Below are 24,402 nucleotides of genomic sequence, written 5' to 3' on the forward strand. Positions count from 1 at the left end.
CTTATCTTTTCTTACCAAAATTCCATCTTCCTGTCCTTTTGCTTCCATATCATGGGAGACTGGCTCTTTCAATCTTTTTATTAAGTTTTTAAAACATTTGTACTATCGCATTTAAAATTTTAAGGCTCCTTTTCTACAAATACACCCTTTACCTTTTTGTAAATACTTCCTTTCCGGGGCATCTAGGTGGCTCAGTTGGTGGAGTGTCTGACTCTTGGTTTCAGCTCAGATCGTGATCTTGGGTTCATGGGATTGAGCCCCATGTGGGAATCCACACCCAGCATGGAGCCTGCTTTGGATTGTCTCTCTCCCTCTACCACTCGTGCTCTCTCTCTCTTTCTCTCTCTCAAAAATAAAAAAGCTTATAAATACATCTTTTTCTTATTTTAATGATGTAATATATCCATCTGAGAAATTTGATAATCAAAAACTTTTTTTTTTTCTTCCCTGGATAGGCTCTGTTTCCTCTAAGTTATCTTTATGTGTTTGTTTCTTTTGATCCATCTGAGGCTTTCCTTAGATGTGTGGTGATCTTTGGCTTCCACTCATATTTAAGGATGGGCCATAAAAAGCTGACTGGAAACTCTAAGAACATGAATTGGGGCTTGTCAGTTGTGGATTTCACTATACAGTGGTCTAGTAGGGCCAACTGATTAGCAAATCCCTATGTCAGAATTTGAAGTCTTTCTCTTGAGCTTGTCAGAATAATCAGAGAAAGATCTTCTAGTCTCCGGGACAGTACAGACCTGGCTCCCAGTCTTCTGGGGGCTGAGAGGGAGAAGAGGGCGGGTGGTTTCAATATTCACTGTGTAAACATTCACATCCTTCTGTTTTCCATATGGATCTTCCTATCCTCAGCTGTGCCTGATGTCCCCCAGAGTAGACCTTCAGATTTGTCTTCTTCAGGGAACATTCCTCTTTATTCTCAGAGGAAAGGTCTCCAGCCTCCCTCTAGGGTTGGAACCTGTGATTTTTAATTTTTTGTTTAGCATTAAGTATACTTACATTGTTGTGCAATCATCAACACTCTATTTCCAGAACTTTTTACCTTTCCCAACTGAAATTCTATACCCATTAAATATTAAGTCCCAATTTTCCCACCCATCCTGCCCCTGATGCTGCCATTCTGAAATAGTGTCTATGAATTTGACTAAGGACCTTATGTAAGTAGATTCATGCAATATTTGTCCTTTGTGAGGCACCTGGATGGCTCAGTCAGTTAAGTGCCTGACTCTTGGTTTCTACTCAGGTCATGATTTCATGGTTCATGGGTTTGAGCCCTGCATTGGGCTCTGCACTGATAGTGCAGAGAGCCTGCCTAGGATTCTCTCTCTCCCTCTCTCTTTCTCCCCCTTCCCTGCTTACTCACTCTCTCTCTCTCAAAATAAATAAACATTTTTAAAAATTTTTTCCTTTGTGACTGGTTTATTTTACTTAGCCTAATGTCCTTAGAGTTCATCCATGTTGTTGCATGGGTCAGAATTTCCTTCCTTTTTAGGGCTGAACAATATTCCATTATATGTATGGATCACATTTGGTCGATTCATTCATCTGTCACTACATATTTGCTTCTACCTTTTGGCTATTGTGAATAGTGCTGCTATGAACATAAGGGTATAAATATTTGTTCAGGTCCCTGCTTTCATTTCTCTTGGGTATGTACCAACAAGTAGAATTGCTGGATCATATGGTAATTCATTTTTAATTTTTTGGGTAATTGCCACACTACTTTCCATAGTGGCTGTTCCACTTTACATTCCTACTAGCAATGCACAAGGGTTTCAATTTCTCCACATCCTTGGCAATACTGGCTATTTTCTTTTGTATGTTTGTTTTGTTTTTTATAACTAACTGTTGTGAAGTGGTATCTCATTATGGTTTTGATTTGCATTTTCTTAATGATTAGTGATACTGAACATTTTTTCATGTGCATATTGGCTATTTGTATACCTTCTTTGAAAAAGCATCTACTCGAGTCTTTTGATAATTTTTTATCAGTTTTTTTTTAGCTGTTGTTGAATTAAAAACCTTTCTCAGATAAATTATTTGCAAATATTTTCTTCCATTCCATATGTTGTTTTGGTTCACTCTATTGACAGTTTATTTTGATGCATAAAAGACATTTAATTTTGATTTGTTTCTTTGGTCATCTAAGAAATCAATGCCAAGTCCAATGTGGTAAAGTTTTTTGCCCTATGTTTTCTTCTAAGAGTTTTGGCTCTTATATTCAGGTCTTTGACCAATTTTGAGTTAATTTTGCACATGGTTTAATGTCATTTATTTGCTAGTGGATATCCAGTTTTCTCAACATCATTTGTTAAAAAGACGTCTTTTCCCCATTGCATGGTCTTGGCACTGTTTTCTTGACCATGTACGTAAGAGTTTATTTCTGGGCTCTCTATCTTACTCTATTGGTTTGTAGGTCTCCCTTATGCTACTACCACACTGTTTTGGTTACTGTAGCTTTGTGGTAAGTTTTGAAATTAGGATATGTGAGATTTCCAATTTTGTTCTTCTTCTTCAAGATTGTTTTGGTTATTCAGGATATCTTAAGTTTCCATACGAATTTTAGAATGGAATTTTCTGTTTCTGCAAAAACATCTTTGGGATTTTGAAAGGGATTGCATTGATTTGTAGATCACTTTGGGTTGTACTGACATCTTACTAATTTAAGTCTTATAGTCTGTGAACATGGGATGTATTTCCACTTATTTTTGTCTGTAATTTCTTTCAGTGATGTTTTATAATTTTCAGTGTACAAGTTTTTTGTCTCTGTTGTTAAGTTTATTCTTAAGCATTTCATTCTTTTTGATGTTATTGTAAATATAATTATTTCTTAATTTCCTTTTTAGATTGTTCATTGTTAGTATATAGAAATGCAACTGATTCTTAAGCATTGGTTTTGTGTCCTTCAATTTTGCTGAATGCATTTATTAGTTCTAACAGTTTCCTTTGGTAGAATATTTAGGGTTTTATACATAGAAACTCATGTTGTCTATGAACAGAGATACTTTTATTTCTTCCTTTCCAATTTGGATGCTGTTTCTTTTTCTTGCCTAATTGCTCTGGCTAAAACTTGTAGTATTATGTTGAATAGAAGAGGTAACAGTGGGCATTCTTGTCTTATTCCTGAGGAAAAGTCTTTCACCATTGAGTATAATGTTAACTTTGGAAAAATCTCAAAATCTTTTAACACTGAATTTACATTTCATTATGGTTTCTGAAGCCGAATTAGCAACTACTCTATACAGCATGTTCTTTAGACATAATCTCCATCTAAACTTTTTCACTCATTTTACATATCTAGGGGGATTTACTTTTTGGCCTCTGTTATCATAATAGCAAACATTTACTTAGTGCTTATTGGTGCCAGATACTGTCCTAAGTCTTTTGCATATATGAGTTTAATCTACACGATACCCCCATGTGGTAGTTGCTATTATCCCCCTTACCTGATAAAGAATCTAAAGCACAGATCTAATAAGTGGTAAAGTGAACATATATGGTGGTAGATTAGTAAATGATAATGAAGAAAGAATTGATTGGGGAGAACAGATATGTATTATTTTATACATAATTTTTTAAAGTTTATTTATTTATTTTGAGAGAGAGACAGAGAGCACACATGAGCAGGGTGGGGGCAGAGAGAGAGAAGGAGAGAGAGAATCCCAAACAGGCTCCGCACTCTGAGCACAGAGTCTGACATGGGGCTCGAACCCACAAACTGTGAGATCATGACCTGAGCCCAAGTCAAAAGCCAGACACTTAACCAAATGAGCCACTCAGGTGCCCCAATTTTATATATAAATTGAAGACTAAGGCAAGCGCTTATACGTTGTGACAGTTAAGTTGCCTCACTTATTTCAAGATGTGTGGTTATGTGCCAGGTACTTGAGGCTGATAAAAGTCTGAATGCACCTTAAATGTGGTGTTACTGTGTGCCTTCCTGCGTGGGTATACAAACCAAATCTTAGTTGTTTAGCCCAGAGTGCTATAAGTACTGAGATTTGTGTCTGATTGCAAGATTGAAGTAGTGGTGCTGATGGGAGAAGCAAGTATTTCTACAACGGTAATCAGAAACTCTAGAAACTTCTTTGGACTTTGAGGGATCTGAATTGTTTCTGGGACTAGAAAATGGACCTCTTCACTTGTTTTATTTTACTGTTTTTAAAAATGCTTATTTATTTATTTTGAGAGGGAATGAGAGAGAGCATGATGGAGGAACAGAGAGAAAGGGAGAGAGAGAGTATCCCAAGCAGGCTCTGCGCTGTCAGCACAGAGCCGTACACAGGGCTCAATACCACAAACCATGAGATCATAACCTGAGCCAAAATGAAGAGTCAGATGCCAACCTATTGAGCCATCCGGGCACTGTGACCTCTGTACTTAAATAAAGGCTATGTGTGTATGGAAACTCAGAACAAAATACATTAAAAAAATCTTTTCTGGTACCTCTTCGTACAGGAATGGCAAGACATTTCACTTTATTTTTTGGGTCAAAAGAACATTTAAGCTGATTTGCTGCTCATGTCAACATGTTTCTTTTCAAAAGAAACACTAGTCCGGTATAAAAAAAAAAATTGAAAAGTAATATAGATCTTAACTGAAGTTTCTTTGAGAAATACCTGTAGTAAACATGTCCTTTTTCACCTGCCCGTCACTATATGATTTCTTCTGATAACAGAACCTTGATTTTCCTTTGGAGAATGAGCTCTCCTCCATTCTTTGTGCTCAGACTAAGGCATATGGTTGGGTATATGATCCAGAATGCTAATGAGACATAATTCCAAGACTTTGTTGGAATTACTCGGAGGTAAATGCTCTGTTTCTACTTGAATTATTATGTATAAGGATGGCATAAATTGAACACTGGGGAAAGGTGGGAAGGTGGGAAGAAATCACTAAATGTGAATAAACTCTTTGAAGTCAAAGAGAATAGAGACCATATCCTGATGACATTGTTTGCACTCTGGTTCTGGCCATACCTGAAGCTATCTATACAGATATGTAATTTTCAAATATTAAGCTACAAATATTCCTTTTCTTAAGTCAGTTTGAGTTTGAGTTTTTGACACTTGCAAGAAAAATCCCTCAATGCAAAAAAGAAATCAATTTGTTACATATAAAGAAACATCTAAAAATCCGTTCCCTTGTTTCTCAGTATCTTTCAGCATCATTCAGAAAGGCGGCTATTTTAAATACCTAGTTTTACCCTCTCAAATCTCTCAGAAATCTTCTCTCTTAAACTTGGCTCACTCTACATCCTCGTTTTTCTCACTCCAAGACTCAAAACTTTCCTGGCTCTTGTCCTCCCTTCCCCTTCTTCCAAGAGAAACATAAAATCCAGCTGAGTTTTGTAGATTGGTCTAGCCTTCTGAGGCTTCTGTGCTTTTGTACCTCTTCTCCTTATCCAGATCAGTGCAATTAATGTCCAAGCTGTTTTCTGAACAACAAAGGATCCTTTCTCTTTGAAAGGGTGAAAGGCTGAAAATATATGTTAAATTTTCTATTCTGGTGTCATTTATATTCAGTACAAATAGTGTGTTTACTTGGATGTTAATTATGTTTGCAAACAGCTACTCCTGGGGTTCTTTCTCTTTGGGTAAGTTTTGCAACAATAGTGCCTTTTTTGTTTTGTCTGTGTTTTTTGAAGGGGAGTGGGGGAAAGAAACTAGTTAAACCAATTTGATTGCTTTTAAAAGCCAGAGAAATGATCAGGCCCTGGATTTAAACCAACCTGATATGGAGTGCTAGGGGCAATGTAATGACTGTTACTCTATTGCTTTTTATTTCTCCCCTCTTTGGGAGCATTCTTTGGGTTTTTACAGAAACAGCCAGATACTCTCATTGACAATTGCCTCACTCAGCAGCTCCTTCATAAACACATTTTTCAGACACTGTGCCCAGGACTCTTTTAAGTGTCCTAAGAATATTGACTCATTCAAAAGCAACTCAGCTGCAGTTGGGAGAGCACCAGCACTTGCTCCATAAAGATCTGGATTGTCTCTTCACATCAAGAGGCATCCAAAAGTTCTATTATGCTGGACAGTCAGATGATCCCCAGCTTCTTCATGAACACATTGGTTACGAGTGGTCTGAATTCCTTTCTTGGGTCTAGTCAAATTGTCTTTGGTGCCCTCACACTGGGGGACCCACTGGGGAGACCACCTAGCATGATGGCTGCCTGGAGCCCAAAAAACTGTCAAGATGACTGCGGGAGACATCTCACCTTTTAAAAAACACATTTTTCTTTAACATTTTTTTGTTTTTGTTTTGTTTTCTCATGAATCTTCCCAACCACAGTGAAGTATAAAATCAATTATAGTGCCCTGGAATGGTAAGAAAAAGATGTCATGCCACACCCATGGGTAGTTGAGAATTTAAGGAAGGGACTTTAAAAAAATTTTTTTAACGTTTATTTATTATTGAGAGACAGACACAGAGCGTGAGCAGGGGAGGGGTAGAGAGAGGGGGAGAACAGAGTCTGAAGTAGGCTCCAGCCTCTGAGCTGTCAGCACAGAGACCGACACAGGACTCAAACTCACAAACTGCGAGATCATGACCTGAGCCTAAATCGGTCGCTTAACCAACTGAGCCACCCAGACGCCCCTAAGGAAGGGACTTTTAAAGGTGTGGGAAAGGTTAAAGGAAACCTCTGTGAGCTATTACTAGCCCCATTCCTGAAGGGGCAGGGGCAGTGAGTGATAACCAGATCCAGAGAGAACTGTAGGAGAGGGCCACAGGATTGGAGTAATGGCTTTCAGATAAAGAATACAGCCACTGCTAACAGAAGGGCCCTCTGGGGAAATGGGGAGCTGTCCTGAATACTATCCTGCTCTGTGACGTCCCGCAGATGCCTCCCATTGGCCAAGACCAAGTGAAAGCTATTGAACAACTGATGTAGTTCATAAAGGTCAGCCCTGAGTCACAGAGCAGGATGGAGAGTGGATCTGGGGAGACAGAAGAAAAACCAGCAGTCACGTTCTGTCTTTTCCCACAGCTAGCACCTTGGTTCAGTCCACATTCTTTGTTGCCTGGCCTAGGGTAGTAACGGCCTTCCTGCCTGTCCTCTTGACCCATCTAGACCATTGCTTTTATGACTAGGTCTGTTTCCAAGAGACTATGTTCATTTCGCACGGGATGGGGTGTATAAACGTGAGTCCAGGAACCAGCTCAGCAGTGTCAAGACCCTTATGTCAGAGATCTCATCGGTAGAATGCCAGGTGGACTCAGGGATGCCCAAAGCCCTTTCCCGACCACGATTTACCGATGCTAGACATATTTTTAAATACCGAGGCATCGACTAGCTACTTTTAAACACAAACAGATGGGTGGAAATGGACCGAGGCTGCCTCCCTGCTCCCTTCCAGAAGACCACGTCATCCCAGCTGACGAGCGATTGCTTCAATCCTGCCGTCTCCAAGGGCGTGGGCTAAAGGGGTCCGGGGCAGGCAGTTTCCCGGCGCCTTGGACCCTCCCATCGCGCGGGTAGGGGAAGTCGCGCAGCTCAGGCACAAATCCTGGGCGTCCCGGCGGTCTTCAGCTCGGGCCCTGGCCGCGTTGGGGGCGGGGGAGTGGGCAGCAGAGAGCGCAGGCGCAGTGTCCGCACCGCGGCGCCCCTCTCCACGCCCCGCCTGGCGGCCTCAGCGGCCCTGGCCACGTTTTTTCCTGGCGAAGCGCGCGGCGGACACAGCCGTCCTAGAGGCTGGACTAGGCGCGCGGTAGCGGGCATCCCGGGCCGGAGCGCCGCGCGCCCCTTCTTCGCAGTGAAACGAAGGTAACCGGGCCCGGAGCCAGGCGGCAGCGGCAGATTTGCACCTTGACGCTGCCTGCCAGGACGCCCCACCCGAAAGGAGTGAGAGCCGACCCCGAACCCCATACACCCACTTTTAGCCATGGTACCTAGGGGGCAGAGCCCCTCTTTGGGGGTTGGGCGGGGCCCAGGGCGAGGCACCCCGCCCTCCTTCACAACCTTCGTATGGGGCTCTGTTGGACGTCAGAAAGGCCGCGGTCCCCTCACTGCTCTCCTGGAGAACCGGGACACCGGGTCAGCCGGGGTCAGCGTCAGCTAGGGCCCCTGAGCCCCCCGTGTTCTGCCACCGTCGCACCTATTGGGCCCTTCCCCAACCCCCATGATAAAGGCTAGGGTAGTTGCTTTCCTCTGGCCGAGGAGCCCACCCAAGTGAGTCCCTGTGGCGTCACGAGATCAGTTTCAAACCCAAACTTTAAAAAATGCTGAATGGTTTTAGAAACAGCCAAGAATTGGTAGTTTTCTTTCTTCTCTTATGTGTGTGATTCTGGAATGCCAGTCCATATGGGTTGAAATTTTCGTGGAGAATAGATGGCTTGTAGAAATTTTTCCACAACGAAAGGCGAAGGCAAGGAATAGTTGGAGGAAGGGCGGGCTATGGCCAGGTGTGCTGGCTAGAGGAGCAGGGCAAGTCCATTCAGCTTCCTCAGCTCCGGGGAGGGAACCACGAACCCTCCCTGACCGGCCTCTGGGCGCTGAAGAATTTCCACACTGCGCCCGTTTGGCCTCTCTTGAGAGGAGGAAGAGGATGGAAGGGTCGCGCGGTCCAGCCGGAAGGAGACTCGTGTTGGGGCGAGTGGGGTCCTGCATCTCCATCCAGGCTTTCGCGGGGTTTGGCGAAGAGCGAGACGGAAAGACTGCCTCCGGGTGACGATTGAGGGTCCGGAGATAGTGACGCACTGGGCGGAGTGGGCTGGGGGCGACTGGAGAGAGGCGGTTTCCGCTGGCAATTCGGCCTTAAAGGACTTTGATTGGCGTTGCCCGTGTCCTTGGTGCTGAAGTAAGTGCCTCAAGCGCCTTCGTTGGCTCACTTCTCGGGCTAGGGCTTCCTGTACCCTTGTACTTTGCACCTTTGCCAAAAATAGCCCATCTCCAAAGCAGGTGCCAGAGTGCAGCCTGGCCGACACTGAATCCCTTTGTAGATGGGTTAAATGCTGGTTTCCTGAAGATAAGGTGAAGGCAAATGTAGCTCCCTTTTGTGGATGCAGATCAAGCATTTGTGTAACAGGTTTGATTACTTACATGCAAGTACTCACGGCGACCTTAAACATGAACTCTCACGTATGCATCTGTAGGATTCAAGTATGTGTATATGCACGCAAATACAATGCACATGTAAATACACTTACTGTTTTCAATGCCATCGCACACTGCAAGTTACACTTTTTTTCCCAGAGCTTTTTCGTAATCCATCTTTATTTTCTGACACCTCTGGTGTTTCTCAACTCTGCAGAACCATTTTCATAATCATCTGTTCCAAAGTACAGAGCCTGTGGATTAAAGTGTTTGGTATTATGCTGAGCAATTAAGCGTTTATGCATATTTTAATTTGAAACAAAGATAGTCTAAAAAGATGTAAAGTTGATATACAAAAAATGTTCTTAAGGGAAGTTTAAAAAAAGAATTAATGAAAAATTTAATAGAGAACAATAGCTAGATAACATCTTACGGAAAGCTGTAATCTGAAGAAAATATGACTAAGATGTGTCATAATGCTGACAATTTCAAATATACTGGTGGTATATACTTTGTGGACTCAATAAAGATTATATAATGTATTTTTTAAAACATCAATATCTATGATTTTTCTCTCATAAAATGTATGCTTATTGTAAGATATTTAGGTAGTAGAGGAATGCATAAAACCAGAGAAACCACAGAAAACCATTGTAAACAGATTTTCTTTTAGGTGAACATACATGCATTTTAAATAGATCAATCTTCTGTTGGTTGCATTTGCATTATAAAATTTATCACCAATATCTTTCAAAACAATACATATAAAAACTAGGTCATCATTCTTATGGGTTGCATAATATTGCACTATGTGGATAGAACATAATTTATTGATTTAAACAATGCCATAATTATGAATATTTATGTATTTCCAGTTTTCTGCTATTACAGACAGCTCTGCAAATAACATATTTGTTTTTCTTTCTTTCTTTCTTTCTTTCTTTCTTTCTTTCTTTCTTTCTTTCTTTCTTTTCTTTCTTTTTTTAGAGAGAGAAAGCACAAGCGGGGAGAAGTACAGGGAGAGGGAAAGAAAGAATCTTAGGCAGGCACCAGGCCCAGCACAGAGCCTGACACCCACTGGGCTGGACTATGATGAGATCATGACCCGAGCCAAAATCAAGAGTCAGATGCTTAACTGACTGAGCTACTCAGGCACCTCTGCAAATAACATATTTGGTCAAACATTTGTGCACTTGTTTTGTTCTACTCTTAGAACAAATTCCTAGAAGTGAAATTGTCAGTTCAATGGGTAGGTACATTTTAAACACATTGATTTGTTCATTTATTTGTTCAGTAATTTTCTGTCTCCTCTTTTGTCTGTTTCATTCTTTATCATGTTCTCAGCATCTACAACAATGCTAGATATATAAGTATTCATGAAATATGTATTGGAAGAACACTATTTCCAGATTGTGCTACAGAAAGTGTGTATTAGTGTATATCACTATAAATACTGAATTAGAATGTTGGTATCCTCACACTATCACCAAAATTAGGTTATTAGGTTTTATCAATCTTTTAAAAGTATTTTCCAATTGGATAGGCCAAAAAGAACATATTTTCCATATGTTTGTATAGGTCATGCTTATTGTTTCTTCTGTGAGTTTCCAGCCTTATTTTTCTATTGGTGTGCTTGTATTTTTTCTTGTTTGTAGGAGCTCTTTGTGTAATGAGGACTTTGTTACATATGTTGCAATTTTTTCTTGATTTTTTTATTTTTAAACTTTGTTTATGGTATTTAAGCTGCCATAGAAAATTTTAATTTTTATGTAGTCATATATATATACACTATATATACACTATATATATATTATTTTCTTTTAATTTCTGGCATTTATATCAGTATTTCACTTTTCTGTATTAAAAGATAATCTGCCATATTTATGGTTTTATAAAAGATTATATTTTAGACTCTAGGTTATACTTCCTTTTTAGTAAATTCATTGCTAAATGTAAAATTCTATTGACGATTGCTTTGTAAGAAGTAATTCTGGGGCGCCTGGGTGGCTCAGTAGGTTAAGCGGCCGACTTCGGCCCAGGTCACGATCTCGCGGTCCGTGAGTTCGAGCCCCGTGTCGGGCTCTGTGCTGACAGCTCAGAGCCTGGAGCCTGTTTCAGATTCTGTGTCTCCCTCTCTCTGGCCCTCCCCCATTCATGCTTTGTCTTTCTGTCTCAAAAATAAATAAACGCTAAAAAAAAAAAAAAAGAAAAAAATAAAAAAAAAAGTAGTTCTTTATTTTTAACTCACATATGCACATGTCCTCTATAAGAGGTAACATATTACTAAGTTTGACCTCTTTAACATGATGTATTTAATTTCTAGATACTTAATGAAAGTGTTTTTCCTTAAAATGCTTTTTAGTCTGTATGATTATTATTATTATTATTACTATTTGAGAGAGAGACCGAGAGAGCAAGCCAGGGAGAGGGCCAAAGGGGGAAGAGAGAGAGAATCTTTTCTTTTTTTTTTAAGTTTATTTATTTTGAGAGGGGCAGGGTTGCAGATAGAGGGAGAGAGAGAATCCCAAACAGGCTGTCAGCACAGAGTCCAATTCGGGGCTCATACTAATGAACCATGAAATCATGACCTAAGCCGAAATCAACAGACGCTTAACCAGCTGAGCCACCCAGGGGCCCTATGAGAGAGAATCCCACAACCCTGGGATCATGACCTGAGCTGAATGAAATCAAGAGTCAGACGCTTCTGCCCCTAGTCTGTAGTATTTAAAAACATTTTTTTTAAATGTTTATTTATTTTTTAGGGGGCGCCTGGGTGGCTCAGTTGGTTAAGTGTCCAACTTCGGCTCAGGTCATGATCTCACAGCTTGTGAGTTCGAGCCCCGCGTCAGGCTCTGTGCTAACAGCTCAGAAACTGGAGCCTGCTTCGGACTCTGTGTGTCCCTCTCTCTCTGTCCCTCCCCTGCTTATGCTCTCTCTGTCTCTTTCTCTCTCTCTCAAGAATAAACATTAAAATAAAAATAAATAGGGGCCCCTGGGTGGCGCAGTCGGTTAAGCGTCCGACTTCAGCCAGGTCACGATCTCACGGTCCGTGAGTTCGAGCCCCGCGTCAGGCTCTGGGCTGATGGCTCAGAGCCTGGAGCCTGTTTCCGATTCTGTGTCTCCCTCTCTCTCTGCCCCTCCCCCGTTCATGCTCTGTCTCTCTCTGTCCCAAAAATAAATAAACGTTGAAAAAAAAATTTTTTTTTTAAAAATAAATAAATAAATAAATAAATAAATAAATAAATAAATAAGTAAATGTTTATTTATTTTTGAGAGACAGACAAAGATAGAGCACTAGTGGGTGAGGAGGAGAGAGACACAGAATCCAAAGCAGACTGCAGGCTCTGAGCTGTCAGCACAGAACTCACAAACCATGAGATCATGACCTGACCCAAAGTCTGATGCTTAACTGACTGAACCCCCCAGGCACCCCTGTAGTATTTTTAAACTGTTAGTATGCAATCTTTTTAAAAAGGAGCTATTCTGGGGCGCCTGGGTGGCGCAGTCAGTTGAGCGTCCGACTTCAGCCAGGTCACAATCTCGCGGTCCGTGAGTTCAAGCCCCGCGTCAGGCTCTGGGCTGATGGCTCGGAGCCTGGAGCCTGTTTCCGATTCTGTGTCTCCCTCTCTCTCTGCCCCTCCCCCGTTCATGCTCTGTCTCTCTCTGTCCCAAAAATAAATAAACGTTGAAAAAAAAATTTGAAAAAAAAAAAGGAGCTATTCTTTTTGTATTTTGTTATTTGTATAAGAAGGAAAATATGACAAAGTCTACTTTTTAGCCAAACTAAGAATTGATGTCATTGAAATTCATAAGAATGTGCACACATAAGTTTGGTCGAATACCTTAAAAAATTAAAAAAAATACTATTTTTTGGTATCTGTCATGGATCAAAATAACTTTTTCCAAAAAACAAAAGATTGGTTATTGGAGCATTGATGAGCTATTCTGTATTATTTTTTTCCTGGGATTTAAAAACCTTTTAGAACAGCAAAATGGGAATAATTTTATTGTTATTATGGAATAAATCCTAAGATGTAGCTGATTATAAAAAATGAGATCAACATCAGAATAGAAAATAAAACCCTCTAGTAAGACATTCTCCACAGGTAACTATGCATATTGGTTTGGAATAAAGACTTCCAGATTATTCAATTTATAAATAATGATACATTTCATTGAATGTAAGATGTTGTCAATTGTTTTTTTTTAATTACAGTTATTTTGAATGTTTATTTATTTTTGAGAGAGAGAGACAGAGTTTGAGCAGGGGAGGGACAGAGAGAGGGAGACACAGAATCCGAAGCAGGATCCAGGCTTTGAGCTGTCAGCACAGAGCCCGACGCGGGGCTCGAGCTCACGAGCTGTGAGATCAGACCTGAGCCGAAGGTGGACACCTAACCAACTGAGCCACCCAGGTGCCCTAATGTTTATTTGTCTTTGAGAAAGAGAGAGAGAGAGACAGAGCATGAGTGGGGGAGGGGCAGAGAGAGAGGGAGACACAGAATCCAAAGCATGCTTCAGGCTCTGTGCTGTCGATACAGAGCCTGATGCAGGGCTTGAACTCATGAACCGGGAGATCATGACCTAGGCGAAGTCAGACGCTTAAGCCACTGAACCACTCAGGCGCCCCAAGATGCTGTCAATTGTAAGATGCATTTTAATTTTACGAATGTGAAAAAATGTGCATGTTAAATTTGGTGTATCATAAATAGAATTATACTGTATCTATTTTTCTGGTATTTTTTCCACACAGCTATAGATATGTTCTTATCTGATACATGTAAGTATTGAATTAATCAACATCCTATTTAAGTTCAGATTATTTACAACTTTTGCATAATATAAACAATGCCATATTGAATATTCTTTTAATATACATCTGTGTAATGATATTCCTTCCTTAAGATAAATTCTTAAATGAAATTTATAGGCTAGAGAATTAATACTTTTGGTGCAAAATTAACATTTTGGTGCATATTGTCTATTCTCCAAAATTCTTATAACAATTTGCCCTGCAAAAAATAGTGCATGATGTTCTAGATTCTTCATTCACGCCAGAGATAATCAGCTTTTCCTATTTTCCTCACCTAAGAGGCAAAACAGGTATCTCACTGTTTTTTAAATTCTTGTTTTTCTTTTATAGAAATGTGCATATATGCATCTTTCCATATGTCTATTGGTTATGTGTATTTTTTTGTGTGAATTGCCTATTCATGGGCTTTGTGCAATTTTTTTTGAGTTTTTAAGAGCCCATCTTGTATGAAAGATGTTAACCCTTTGTTGCTATTGTTGTTTTTAATTAGTCATTTAAATTTTTTTATGGTTTTTTTTTTCATAGATGATTTAAATTTTCATGGAGTCAAACCAGTCCATTTTTTCTTTGTGATTTTTCACCTTGGTGTTACACTGAGAACACTATTCTAGTTCCCCAACCCAAGATTATAAAAATATTCTCTGGTGAGGGAAAGAGCACAATTAAATTTTCAAAGGAGTAGAACTTAGAACCATATTATATTTAGATATCACCAATTCTGTTTCTAAATAGGATTTATTAAGTTTTGTTTATTTGTGTTGGTAGATCTATCAATTGGCTCCAGCCAAGAGGTGGGTAGTTGTAAGTAGAGGGGCCAAACGACCTGAAGAGGGGCAATGGTCACACACTGGTTTCATTTAACTAATATGGTTAACATTTTTGCTTTACCTAATAGAAATGGGAGTTAGTGAATTTAGTCACAAGAGAAAATAGTATTTGGGAGACTGTCAGGGAGATTGATTAATCATACCTTTTTCCATATTTTTACATAAATTAGAGTCTTTTCAAAGACACAAAATTAATGAGAAAATGTAAAGATGTAAATAATTCAATTATTAAATTTAAGTTTGATTGGAGTTTTTGTAAGGTTCACAATATTTTAATTCAGGTGTGAATAGCTGAATTCTCCAGTACCTTTTAACTTGGATAGCTTTGCTATCCCATGCTTCAGACCTAGCTAATCTCAGCAGTTGTTGACCTATCTAGCAATCTGACAGTTTGTGGTTATCATGAGGATTAGACACACCTCCCACCCCCGATTATTAGATGCTTGAAGAGTCTTTGCCTCCTGGTGACCTGAGTAGAAATATAATTTTCCAGTTTGGCATTGGAATTTGTTGGTGAGGAAAAGATGATGTCATTAATCCTACTCTAACTAACCAACCCTTTTATTCTGAACACTTTTTTGAAGCTTATTTTTTTATAATACATTTTTAATTTTTTATTAAAAGTTTTTTAATGTTTTTATTTATTTTTTGAGAGACAGAGTGTGAGTGGGGGAGGGGCAGAGAGAGAGGGAGACACAGAATCCAAAGCAGGCTCCAGGGTCTGAGCTGTCGGCCCAGAGCCTGACTTAGGGCTCAAACTCAGGAGCTATGAGATCATGACCTGAGCTGAAGTTTGATACTTAACTGACTGAGCCACCCAGGCACCCCTTTTCATGTTTATTTTATTTATTTATTTATTTATTTATTTATTTATTTATTTATTCATTCATTCATTCATTCATTCATTCATTTATTTTGAGAGAGACAGAGAGAGCCCGAGCAGGGGAGAGGCAGATAAAGAAGGAGAATCCCAAACAGGCTCCAGGCTCAAACCCATGAAACTGTGAGATCATAACCCAAGCCAAAGGAAATCAAGAGTTGGACGCTGAACTGACTGAACCACACAAGTGCCCCTGAATGCTTTTAAGCACTTCATTGGCAGTGAGAGTCTTGTTTCATCTTCCTTGCTGAGGCCACCTTGCACTATGGATGGTATTTCTTAAACACTCTGATAAATCATAGTTCCAGGATGTTATGGGCCACTACTATATCTTCCTTCTTATTTCATGTTTCTCCTGCATTATTTTGGTTGTAAAATCAGGCAAAGTACCCTTATTATCACCACACATATTTTTTTTTTTCCATCCTGCCCTTAGTAATGATTCTCCAAGTAACTAAAGTGTTACATCAACAGTCACTGTCTGCTGGCTCCTGGCTTAGGTATGGAGAGGAAAATGATGATCACTCTAGTATCTCCTTTCTTACTTTTCATCCATCTACCTTCTAGTCTAGACACAGGAAATAGCCTTCTATTTGGTGGGAAATGTCAGAGATAAGTTGAGGTCACAGTTTTATTTTTTTTCTTCTGAGGACCAAAAGTTTATTTTGCCCTATAAATTTTAATATACATATATAATTTAAAATTTTTGGCTTATATACCATTACACATGTTAGATTGTTTATTAATTCTGGTTTCTCTTACAGTCATTGCTGTAATAGAATTGTATGTGATCAATGGGCACTTAACACTATTTCATAGTTAAAATTATATAGGAACTTAATTCATATACCTGTCATCTTTACTAAAGTTCATTTAATCATTTTCTGACTATATCAAAATCACTTGGTTTGTATCTCTTTACTTTTATCTAAGATCCCAAAGTATTAGCAGGTTTACTGAACTTTGACTTTAACTTTAAGAACTTGGGGCGCCTGGGTGGCGCAGTCGGTTAAGCGTCCGACTTCAGCCAGGTCACGATCTTGCGGTCCGTGAGTTCGAGCCCTGCGTCGGGCTCTGGGTTGATGGCTCAGAGTCTGGAGCCTGTTTCCGATTCTGTGTCTTCCTCTCTCTCTGCCCCTCCCCTGTCCATGCTCTGTCTCTCTCTGTCCCAAAAATAAATAAACGTTGAAAAAAAAATTAAAAAAAAAAAAAGAACTTGACGAAACAATGAAGAAATATTAGGTAATTTCCCATTTATTTTGCCCTGGTCTCTGTGTAACTCTAGCTGAGCCATTGTTCTAAATGGGAGTGAGAATCCCAATGGTAAGGCTTCTGAGGGTGGTGGTGAACCAAAGCCAGATACTCACATTACTTCTTGGATTCCCTTAAATTAGGGTTAGGAGATAGAAGATAGAGTCAGGTTGCAGGAGTATGATTACCAAAGCTCAGCGCCACAACTAATCAGATCCAGTATTAAAAGTCTCTGTTAAGAGGGTGACTTTCTGCAAAGCAGGCCAGCTATGCCAGAGGACTCCCAACATTTGTTGAGTTCTTGGAACAGTAACACTTTATTGGTGATTATATAATTCATAAGTTACATATGCAACTCACAGCAATATCATACGGCAAGGACTCTAACAGAGTCCTGTAGAAAGTGTGTTTTCTTTTTAATTTTTTTTTTTTTGAGAGAGAGAGAGAGTATGAGCAAGGGAGAGGGGCAGAGGGGAGAGAGAGGGGGAATCCCAAGCAGGGTCCATGCTGAGCATGGAGCCCAACACGGAGTTTGATCCCATGACTATGGGACCATGGACCTGAGCCCAAACCAAGAATTGGATACTCAACCAACTGAGCTGCCCAGGTGCCCCCAGTAGAAAGTGTTTTTTTTTTTTTAATTTTTTAAATGTTTATTAATTTTTGAGAGAGAGAACGCGCAAGCAGGGGAGAGACAAAGAGAGAAGGAGACAGAATCCAAAGCAGGCTCCAGACTCTGAGCTGGCAGCACAGAGCCCGACATGGGGCATGAACCCACAAACCATGAGATCACGACCTGAGCCGAAGTCGGACACCTAACTGACTGAGCTACCCAGGTGCACCTAAAGTGTTCTTAAACACAGGGAGGAACAATTGGTTACTGAGAGGCTTCTCCAATTAACTCACCAGGAGCATTGTGAGGTTGTGTTTAGAGATTTGCCAGAGATTGCTTTGTGGGGTTGATGGCCTCAAGTTGGGCTGGAAGCTGAGGGTTTGGATGTGAAGCCTGGCTGTCATGTTTAGCACCTTTGGAAGCTTGGGCAAGTCACTGTACCTGGCTGAGGTTCACTTAAATTTTTTTTTTTTTAAGAGCAAATAATATTAGTGCCTACCTTGTTAGGGTTCTTGTGGGATTAAGTAAAACATTACATGTAAAGCACTTGGTATAAGCCTGTAGTAGTCTAGTTTATTTGTTTATTTTACCTTTATAGAGCTGCATGTAAATCACTCTGGACAAATGATTTTTGATTCTTTTGTCAGAGTTTTCAATGGCAAAATGGACTATATAAACTCTTTGTGTCTTCCGGATCTGTATGATAATTCTCTTAATTTGGAATTTTCTCTTTTAATGTAGCTTAAACCCCAACCTTCTGCTTTTTATCAATTCTCTTACTGTCCCAAAACAAAATAGGCCTAGTGTGGCATTGTCATGACTTTAGCGTTGTCCTTTAGTACTCTGATGTTAGACTCTGGTCTAACTCTGATGTTCCTTCCTTTTACTGTATATAGAAGTTTCCGTGTCTGTTTTGTGGCATTTGTAACTATATATTGTTTCTCCCAAACTAACGTGCATTTTTTTTCAACGTTTTTTATTTATTTTTGGGACAGAGAGAGACAGAGCATGAACAGGGGAGGGGCAGAGAGAGAGGGAGACACAGAATCGGAAACAGGCTCCAGGCTCCGAGCCATCAGCCCAAAGCCTGACGCGGGGCTCGAACTAACGGACCGCGAGATCGTGACCTTGCTGAAGTCGGACGCTTAACCGACTGTGCCACCCAGGCGCCCCTAACGTGCATTTTTAAGAGAAAGCTTATGTCTTCCTAATCTTATCTCTCATAATGTCTCAGACTAGTGCCTTCCACGTCATAGGCACTCAGTAAATATTGAAGGAATAATGAAGGAATAAATATGAATGCATGAGGCTGCCAGAATACCTGGTGTGATCTCAGGCTGCCCCCATAGAAACAGAGTCTCCTGAATAGGAGAGATTATAAAAACCTGGTGTATGTTCAGAGAAGAGTGGTTAAGATGGTGAGAGGACTGAAAACCATGGTTACACATGAAATAATTGAAAAAAAAAAAGAGGTTTCAGTTTGGAGAAAACTCATAATGGGGGACTTGCAATAGGGAAGGCAGAAGGCAGGAAATAGTTCCTGATATTGAAATGTTGTCATGTGGAAGATGGAATTGATCAGTGACCCCAGAGGAAATACATAGGAACAGCCTCTGGAAATTATATGGAGAAAGATTCTAACACAATGTTAAAAAAATAATTTTCTAGCGATCAGTATGACTCCCAGGTGGCTGCCTTGGGAAGGAGTGAGCTTCCTGTCATTGTAGGTGTTCAAACAGCGTCAATGCTGTCTGTCCACTGGAGATGCAGTAGAGGATATACAGATGGTCCCTGACTTAAAAATGATTTGACTTATAATTTTTCTACTGTATGATGGTGCAAAAGCCCTATGCATTCAGTAGAAACAGTACTTGCAATTTTTATTTTTATTTATTTATTTATTTTTAAGTAGGCTTCATGCCCAGTGTGGAGCCCAATGCAGGGCTTGAACTCACTACCCTGAGATCAAGACCTGAGCTGAAATCGAGAGTCAGTTGCTTAACTGGCTGAGCCACCCAGGTGCCCCTCCAACATTTATTTTTTATTCATTAGTTGATATTTTATTATATAAGGAAGAGTTTTCTCTTCTTCCTTTTTATTTATTTATTAATTCACTTATTTACACCAGCATGATTTGTAGATTTCTGTTTTATTCAATGGGTTATAACAGACTGTCATTATTGATTTCAGTGCTAAAATAAATGGTCAGAGATTTGGCCATTCAAATCTCACTCAAGCTGGTTCTTGGGTTCTTTTGACATCTCTTATTTTAATCTTGGAGTACTTTCTGGTGTAAGATGTTTCAGGCTTATCTTGTACTTTTCTTACCCAACCATTGCAGTCATTTCAAAAGCTATTTCTTCAGGAAGCCATGGTTCCTTTTAGTAGACAATGCAAGATCTAGGTGCTAGGTGTGGTTATTAACACTGGGGTGTCATCACTTTTAGACCATCCTAGCAGACAGAGCCAGGAAACTTACAAACACATAAACACATGCATCTATATCTATTTCTATATCTCTTCATCTACTTATATTAAAACCCATGAGTTTAGTCTAATATCTCCAACTCCACTAAATACCACAGGCTTCATTCCAGTCTATTTGTAATATCCTTTCTGATCATGAGAAATTTGGCCCCCATTATCCTCAATATTTAATTATTGGTTCATTCTCCTGTTATATAACCAATACCCTGGCCTCATGGGCCACCTCCTTGGCCCCAACTCCTCCTCAGACTCTTTCCTGCTGGCCCCTCCAGCCTCCTCACAGCCTTAAGTCACAAAGCTGGAAAGTGGTAGAGCAGGAAAAAAAACCCCAAAACTCTGACACGCTGCTAATTACTTGACAGAGAGTCCTTTTTTGAGTCTCCAAGGGCATCTATTTGTGAAAATGCTCCTGTGAAGATGTTGTAAGGAAAAAGGGCCCTTTAGCTAATGAGATGAAGATTTAACCAGGTAGAGTGGCAGTCCTCAGGGATGCCCCTTCTGTGAGAAACTTGGAAAATGAAGGGTGGAGACAGCCAAATGCTACCACCGGCCAAAAACCACAATGAAGGAATTCTCCAAAATTGGTTTGGTTCAGGGTTCAGTCAACCACTATCTCCAGTGCCACTAATCTCTCACTATGTTTTGTTACCATGTCAAGAACACATTCCATTAAGACAGAAACTTATCACTTTCTAAAGAGGAAAATATTGCTTTTATTAGGAGCTTCTTAAATTGAAATTGAAATTGAATTTAGGAGATGGATGATAGTGTCTGTTGTTTTAGTGCTGACTTCATTTCCTGGTCCAGAAGATCAGAAATCTGTTTATGTTTTAGAAAACAGCATGAGGTCCATCTGTTCAGGTCAGATTTCCCCAACACAAAGACTTATGGAGTGGTAACTTATGTAAAAAAAAAAAAAAAAAAACCAATGGTAGTTATATTATTTGTTGCCATTTGGAATCATCATTATTTTTTGTTAGCCATGAAAATATGGTAATAGACACACAAATGTGCACAATGAATTACTTTCAAACACTATGTATGATAAAGGCATCCTCCTAAGTTTATGTAGTGTTTCACTTCTGTTTTGTTTTGTATTCTAGACACCATCCATTCAAATTCTGTGATACTGTTTATCCACAGTTTTGCTTCCAACAGAAGGTACAGACAGACACACAAGAGCTACATTTGGCTTTCTCGGTGACTATTCTGGTCTGACTGAAATATAGAATAATGATTTTTTTTTCCTCTGATGAAAATAGCTTGATCCCCCTACACCCCGGTTTTGAAGTAAACACATACTTAGAAAATTTTTTAAAAAGTATTAAGTACCAAAAAATTGAAGTTCTACCATCCACAGTATAAATTGTTTTATATTTTAAAAAATCATACTATGAATAGTTTTTTATGCCTTTTTTTTCACTAGCAATGTGACATGAAGTTTTTCTTTTATGTCATCAGGTATGCATATATTCTCTTTTTGGATGACTGCATAATATTGCATTGATGTTTTCATTTAGCCAGTCCCCCATTAAAGGTTAATGAGGCTAGGGGTGCCTGGGTGGCGCAGTCGGTTAAGCGTCCGACTTCAGCCAGGTCACGATCTTGCGGTCCGTGAGTTCGAGCCCCGCGTCAGGCTCTGGGCTGATGGCTCGGAGACTGGAGCCTGTTTCTGATTCTGTGTCTCCCTCTCTCTCTGCCCCTCCCCCGTTCATGCTCTGTCTCTCTCTGTTCCAAAAATAAATAAACGTTGAAAAAAAAATAAAAAAAAAAGGTTAATGAGGCTATTTTCAATTTTTTTTATTGTGTAAAGAAAGCCATGATGAATATCCTTGCATGCCATCTTTATATATTTCACTAGTTATCTCCTTAGGATATATTCCTATAAATGGCATTCCTGGGTCAAAGAGTACACACATTTAAAATTTTGATACATGTTGCTGGTAAAAGTAACTCTTACTGAGATAGATTATACTACGCTTGTCCTTCATATACAGTGTCTCCGCTAATGATGAGACTTTGCAAAGTCTCTTTTCAACTTTGCAGTAGTATTATAAATATGTGTGTGTGTTCTCTAATAGACATTTAAGGGAGTGATTTTAATAAATCTAGGTATGCAGCTTAACCAACCAGGTGTTGTCAGGTTTCACTCAAAATACGATTTTTGGTTCGGTTTGGAGCAAGATGACATTTGGTCACCCTTTCTTTTTCTTTTTCTTTTGTAAAGTAATCTCTACACCCAATGTGGGGCTCAGACTCATGACCCCGAGATCAAGAATCACACACTCTTCTGAGTGAGCCAGCCAGGCACCCCTGGTCCCATTTCTTAATTGTTTTTTCTTATTTGAGTTTAATGAATTATAGTATATGGTATATATGACTGATGTAATTTCATGGAGTGATGTCTATAGTGTGCAGAATCAGATATGATTAAATGAAACCAAATTTGTGAAATTTTGATCTCATTCATTTGGCATTTTCATATGTCTTAGCCTCAAGAGGGATTTCAGGCTTGGCTTTCTCATGGATAAACAGCAGCAAGAACAGGGCAAATGTGACCAGGTAGTGTATGTAGCATTTGAGGGTTTTGAGAGTAGACTCTGTTGATCCTTGGTGTTCCTTTTTTTTTGTTCAGGGACTGGTGCAAGTCCTGTGGTGGTGGGGGGGTGGGGGGGGGTGGGGGGATGGGGGGGCGGGGTTGGTAGGCTTCTTTGAACTCACCTGGACTGTTTGATACTTTCTCATGAGAATTAGGTGAAGGATAAGCAAGCAATCATACTTCAACAAGCAAATCAGAACAGCCCTAAAATCTGTTTTACATTTAATTAGCATCTAATGTAATTGGTGGTTTAACCACTTAGGCATGTACAAAAATAGAAAAGGATCATTTTATTCCTGCCCCTCCCCCTTCTAAGGATGGCTCCCTGCCACTCTTAACAGATTTACTCAGCACAAGTGATTTTTAAAGGTGCTGATTCACTGCAGACTGATGCTGCTTTTTTTTTAAAGACAGTAGAAAAGTAAGTGGTAGAGGATAAATTCATCTTTCAAATTCACAGTGTTCAAATTCTCAGTGTTCACTGAGAATGTCATAGTTTATGCAAATTGATAGGTCCACTGCTTCAGAGATTAGAAAAGCTCTTTCCTGGAAAGGGAAGTGTCGATTATAAATGGTGAAAGACTCTTACATTCCAGCAAGTTCTTAGCTGCCAGCCGACATATTCATCAGAGTGTGCCAGACTGGATTTTAAAACGGTACAACATAAATTGCTCTGCTCCAAATCAGGCATCATTGCCTTCACACAAGCCAAATCAACCTGCTTGTTTGAAAACTGCCAAATAAGGCTTTCTTTCAATCTCAGTTAACTTTTTCCTTTCTTGGTGTGCATAGTTCATTACAGCCTACTAAAGTCATCAACCACAATTGAGTATAGAGGAACCAGGCTCCTCACCTTGATTTTGCCTACACAGCAACAGGTGCAGTTGCTTCCAAGCTGATGGCAGGAGAGAATGTTTAGCTTAGCTCTCACCAGATTGGTAACTCCCTTCCCTACTTCCCCTTTTCCACCCCTTTTCTCCTCCACTTTCTGCTCTTATTTAGTTCTTTTCTTTTTCTCACTTGTTCCTCCCAGAGCTAGCTGTTGATTCCTAGCAGCTCTTGCACAGTTGATAATCCCCGAGTATCCCTTCAGTGACTTTCTGCCCTAGAACTGTCCACTGAGTCTCTAGCTCAAACTTGGGCTAAGCCTCCTGTTTGGTGCATCTCTCCCATTTCTCCTTTCTATCTCCCGCCCCGACTCCACACCCATCCCATCAAATCTCTTTACCTGACCTTATCTCCAAGTCTCTTAGCTGTAATTTTCTCCTCTCCAGGAAAAAAACTGTCTAGGATATATATCCTAGACTGACATAGCCCAGAAAAATCCTCAGGTCTCTCTCCTATGTTCTCATATCCCACACCTTAGCTCACTTCCTCCCAGCTCCCTTGCTCCTCCCAGTCGGGCCCCCTTTGGAATCCAGTGTCCACTGCCTTTCCTAGTTCAATTAAGCAGCCTTCATCCCCAGCCCATCCTGCTATACCCCTGGCTTCAGCCTGGCTTAGCCCTATCAAAGCAGCCTTAACCCACACCCTCTTGGGCAGCTTCTGCTTTCAGTGCAGAATAAGGTTTCTTTCATGCCTAAGTATCTCTTTGTTGAGCTTATGTTAGCTAACATGCTGAAGAGCTTATCGTTGAGTCTGTGTGCCTCAAATCTATTTCTAGCCTGGAATGGGTGAGCTGTCATGCAATTTTGGTGCTGTTGTGCATTTATTAGCACTGCAGGGAATGAACCTCACAGGAATTGTCACCTCATTGACCTGTCACCAGCAAAGTATAGTGGTGACAGGGCAATTGGATTTATTCTTCCACATTCATCCCTTGATTTTTCTTTCTTTCTTTCTTTCTTTCTTTCTTTCTTTCTTTCTTTCTTTCTTTCTTTCTTTCT

General features: G+C 40.0%; 1 protein-coding gene across 4 annotated transcripts in view; it reads left to right on the forward strand.

The window, feature by feature from the left end:
- The first annotated feature begins 6,529 nt into the window (after positions 1-6,529).
- Positions 6,530-24,402, forward strand: part of SLC35G2 (solute carrier family 35 member G2) — a 53,038-nt gene continuing 35,165 nt past the window's right edge. The window contains exons 1-2 of one of the 4 annotated variants that reach the window (XR_005792078.1): positions 6,530-7,777; positions 10,034-10,077. The gene's annotated coding sequence lies outside the window, so the exon portion shown is untranslated. Of the gene's footprint in view, positions 7,778-7,835; positions 7,856-10,033; positions 10,078-10,174; positions 10,296-24,402 lie in introns of those variants that run through there. The other 3 variants (XM_040480259.1, XM_040480261.1, XM_040480260.1) reach the window with 3 other exon arrangements.

Source organism: Herpailurus yagouaroundi, unplaced genomic scaffold (genome assembly GCF_014898765.1).
Source record: "Herpailurus yagouaroundi ecotype Mexico unplaced genomic scaffold, PumYag 159, whole genome shotgun sequence".
NCBI classification, from domain to species: Eukaryota; Metazoa; Chordata; class Mammalia; order Carnivora; family Felidae; genus Herpailurus; species Herpailurus yagouaroundi.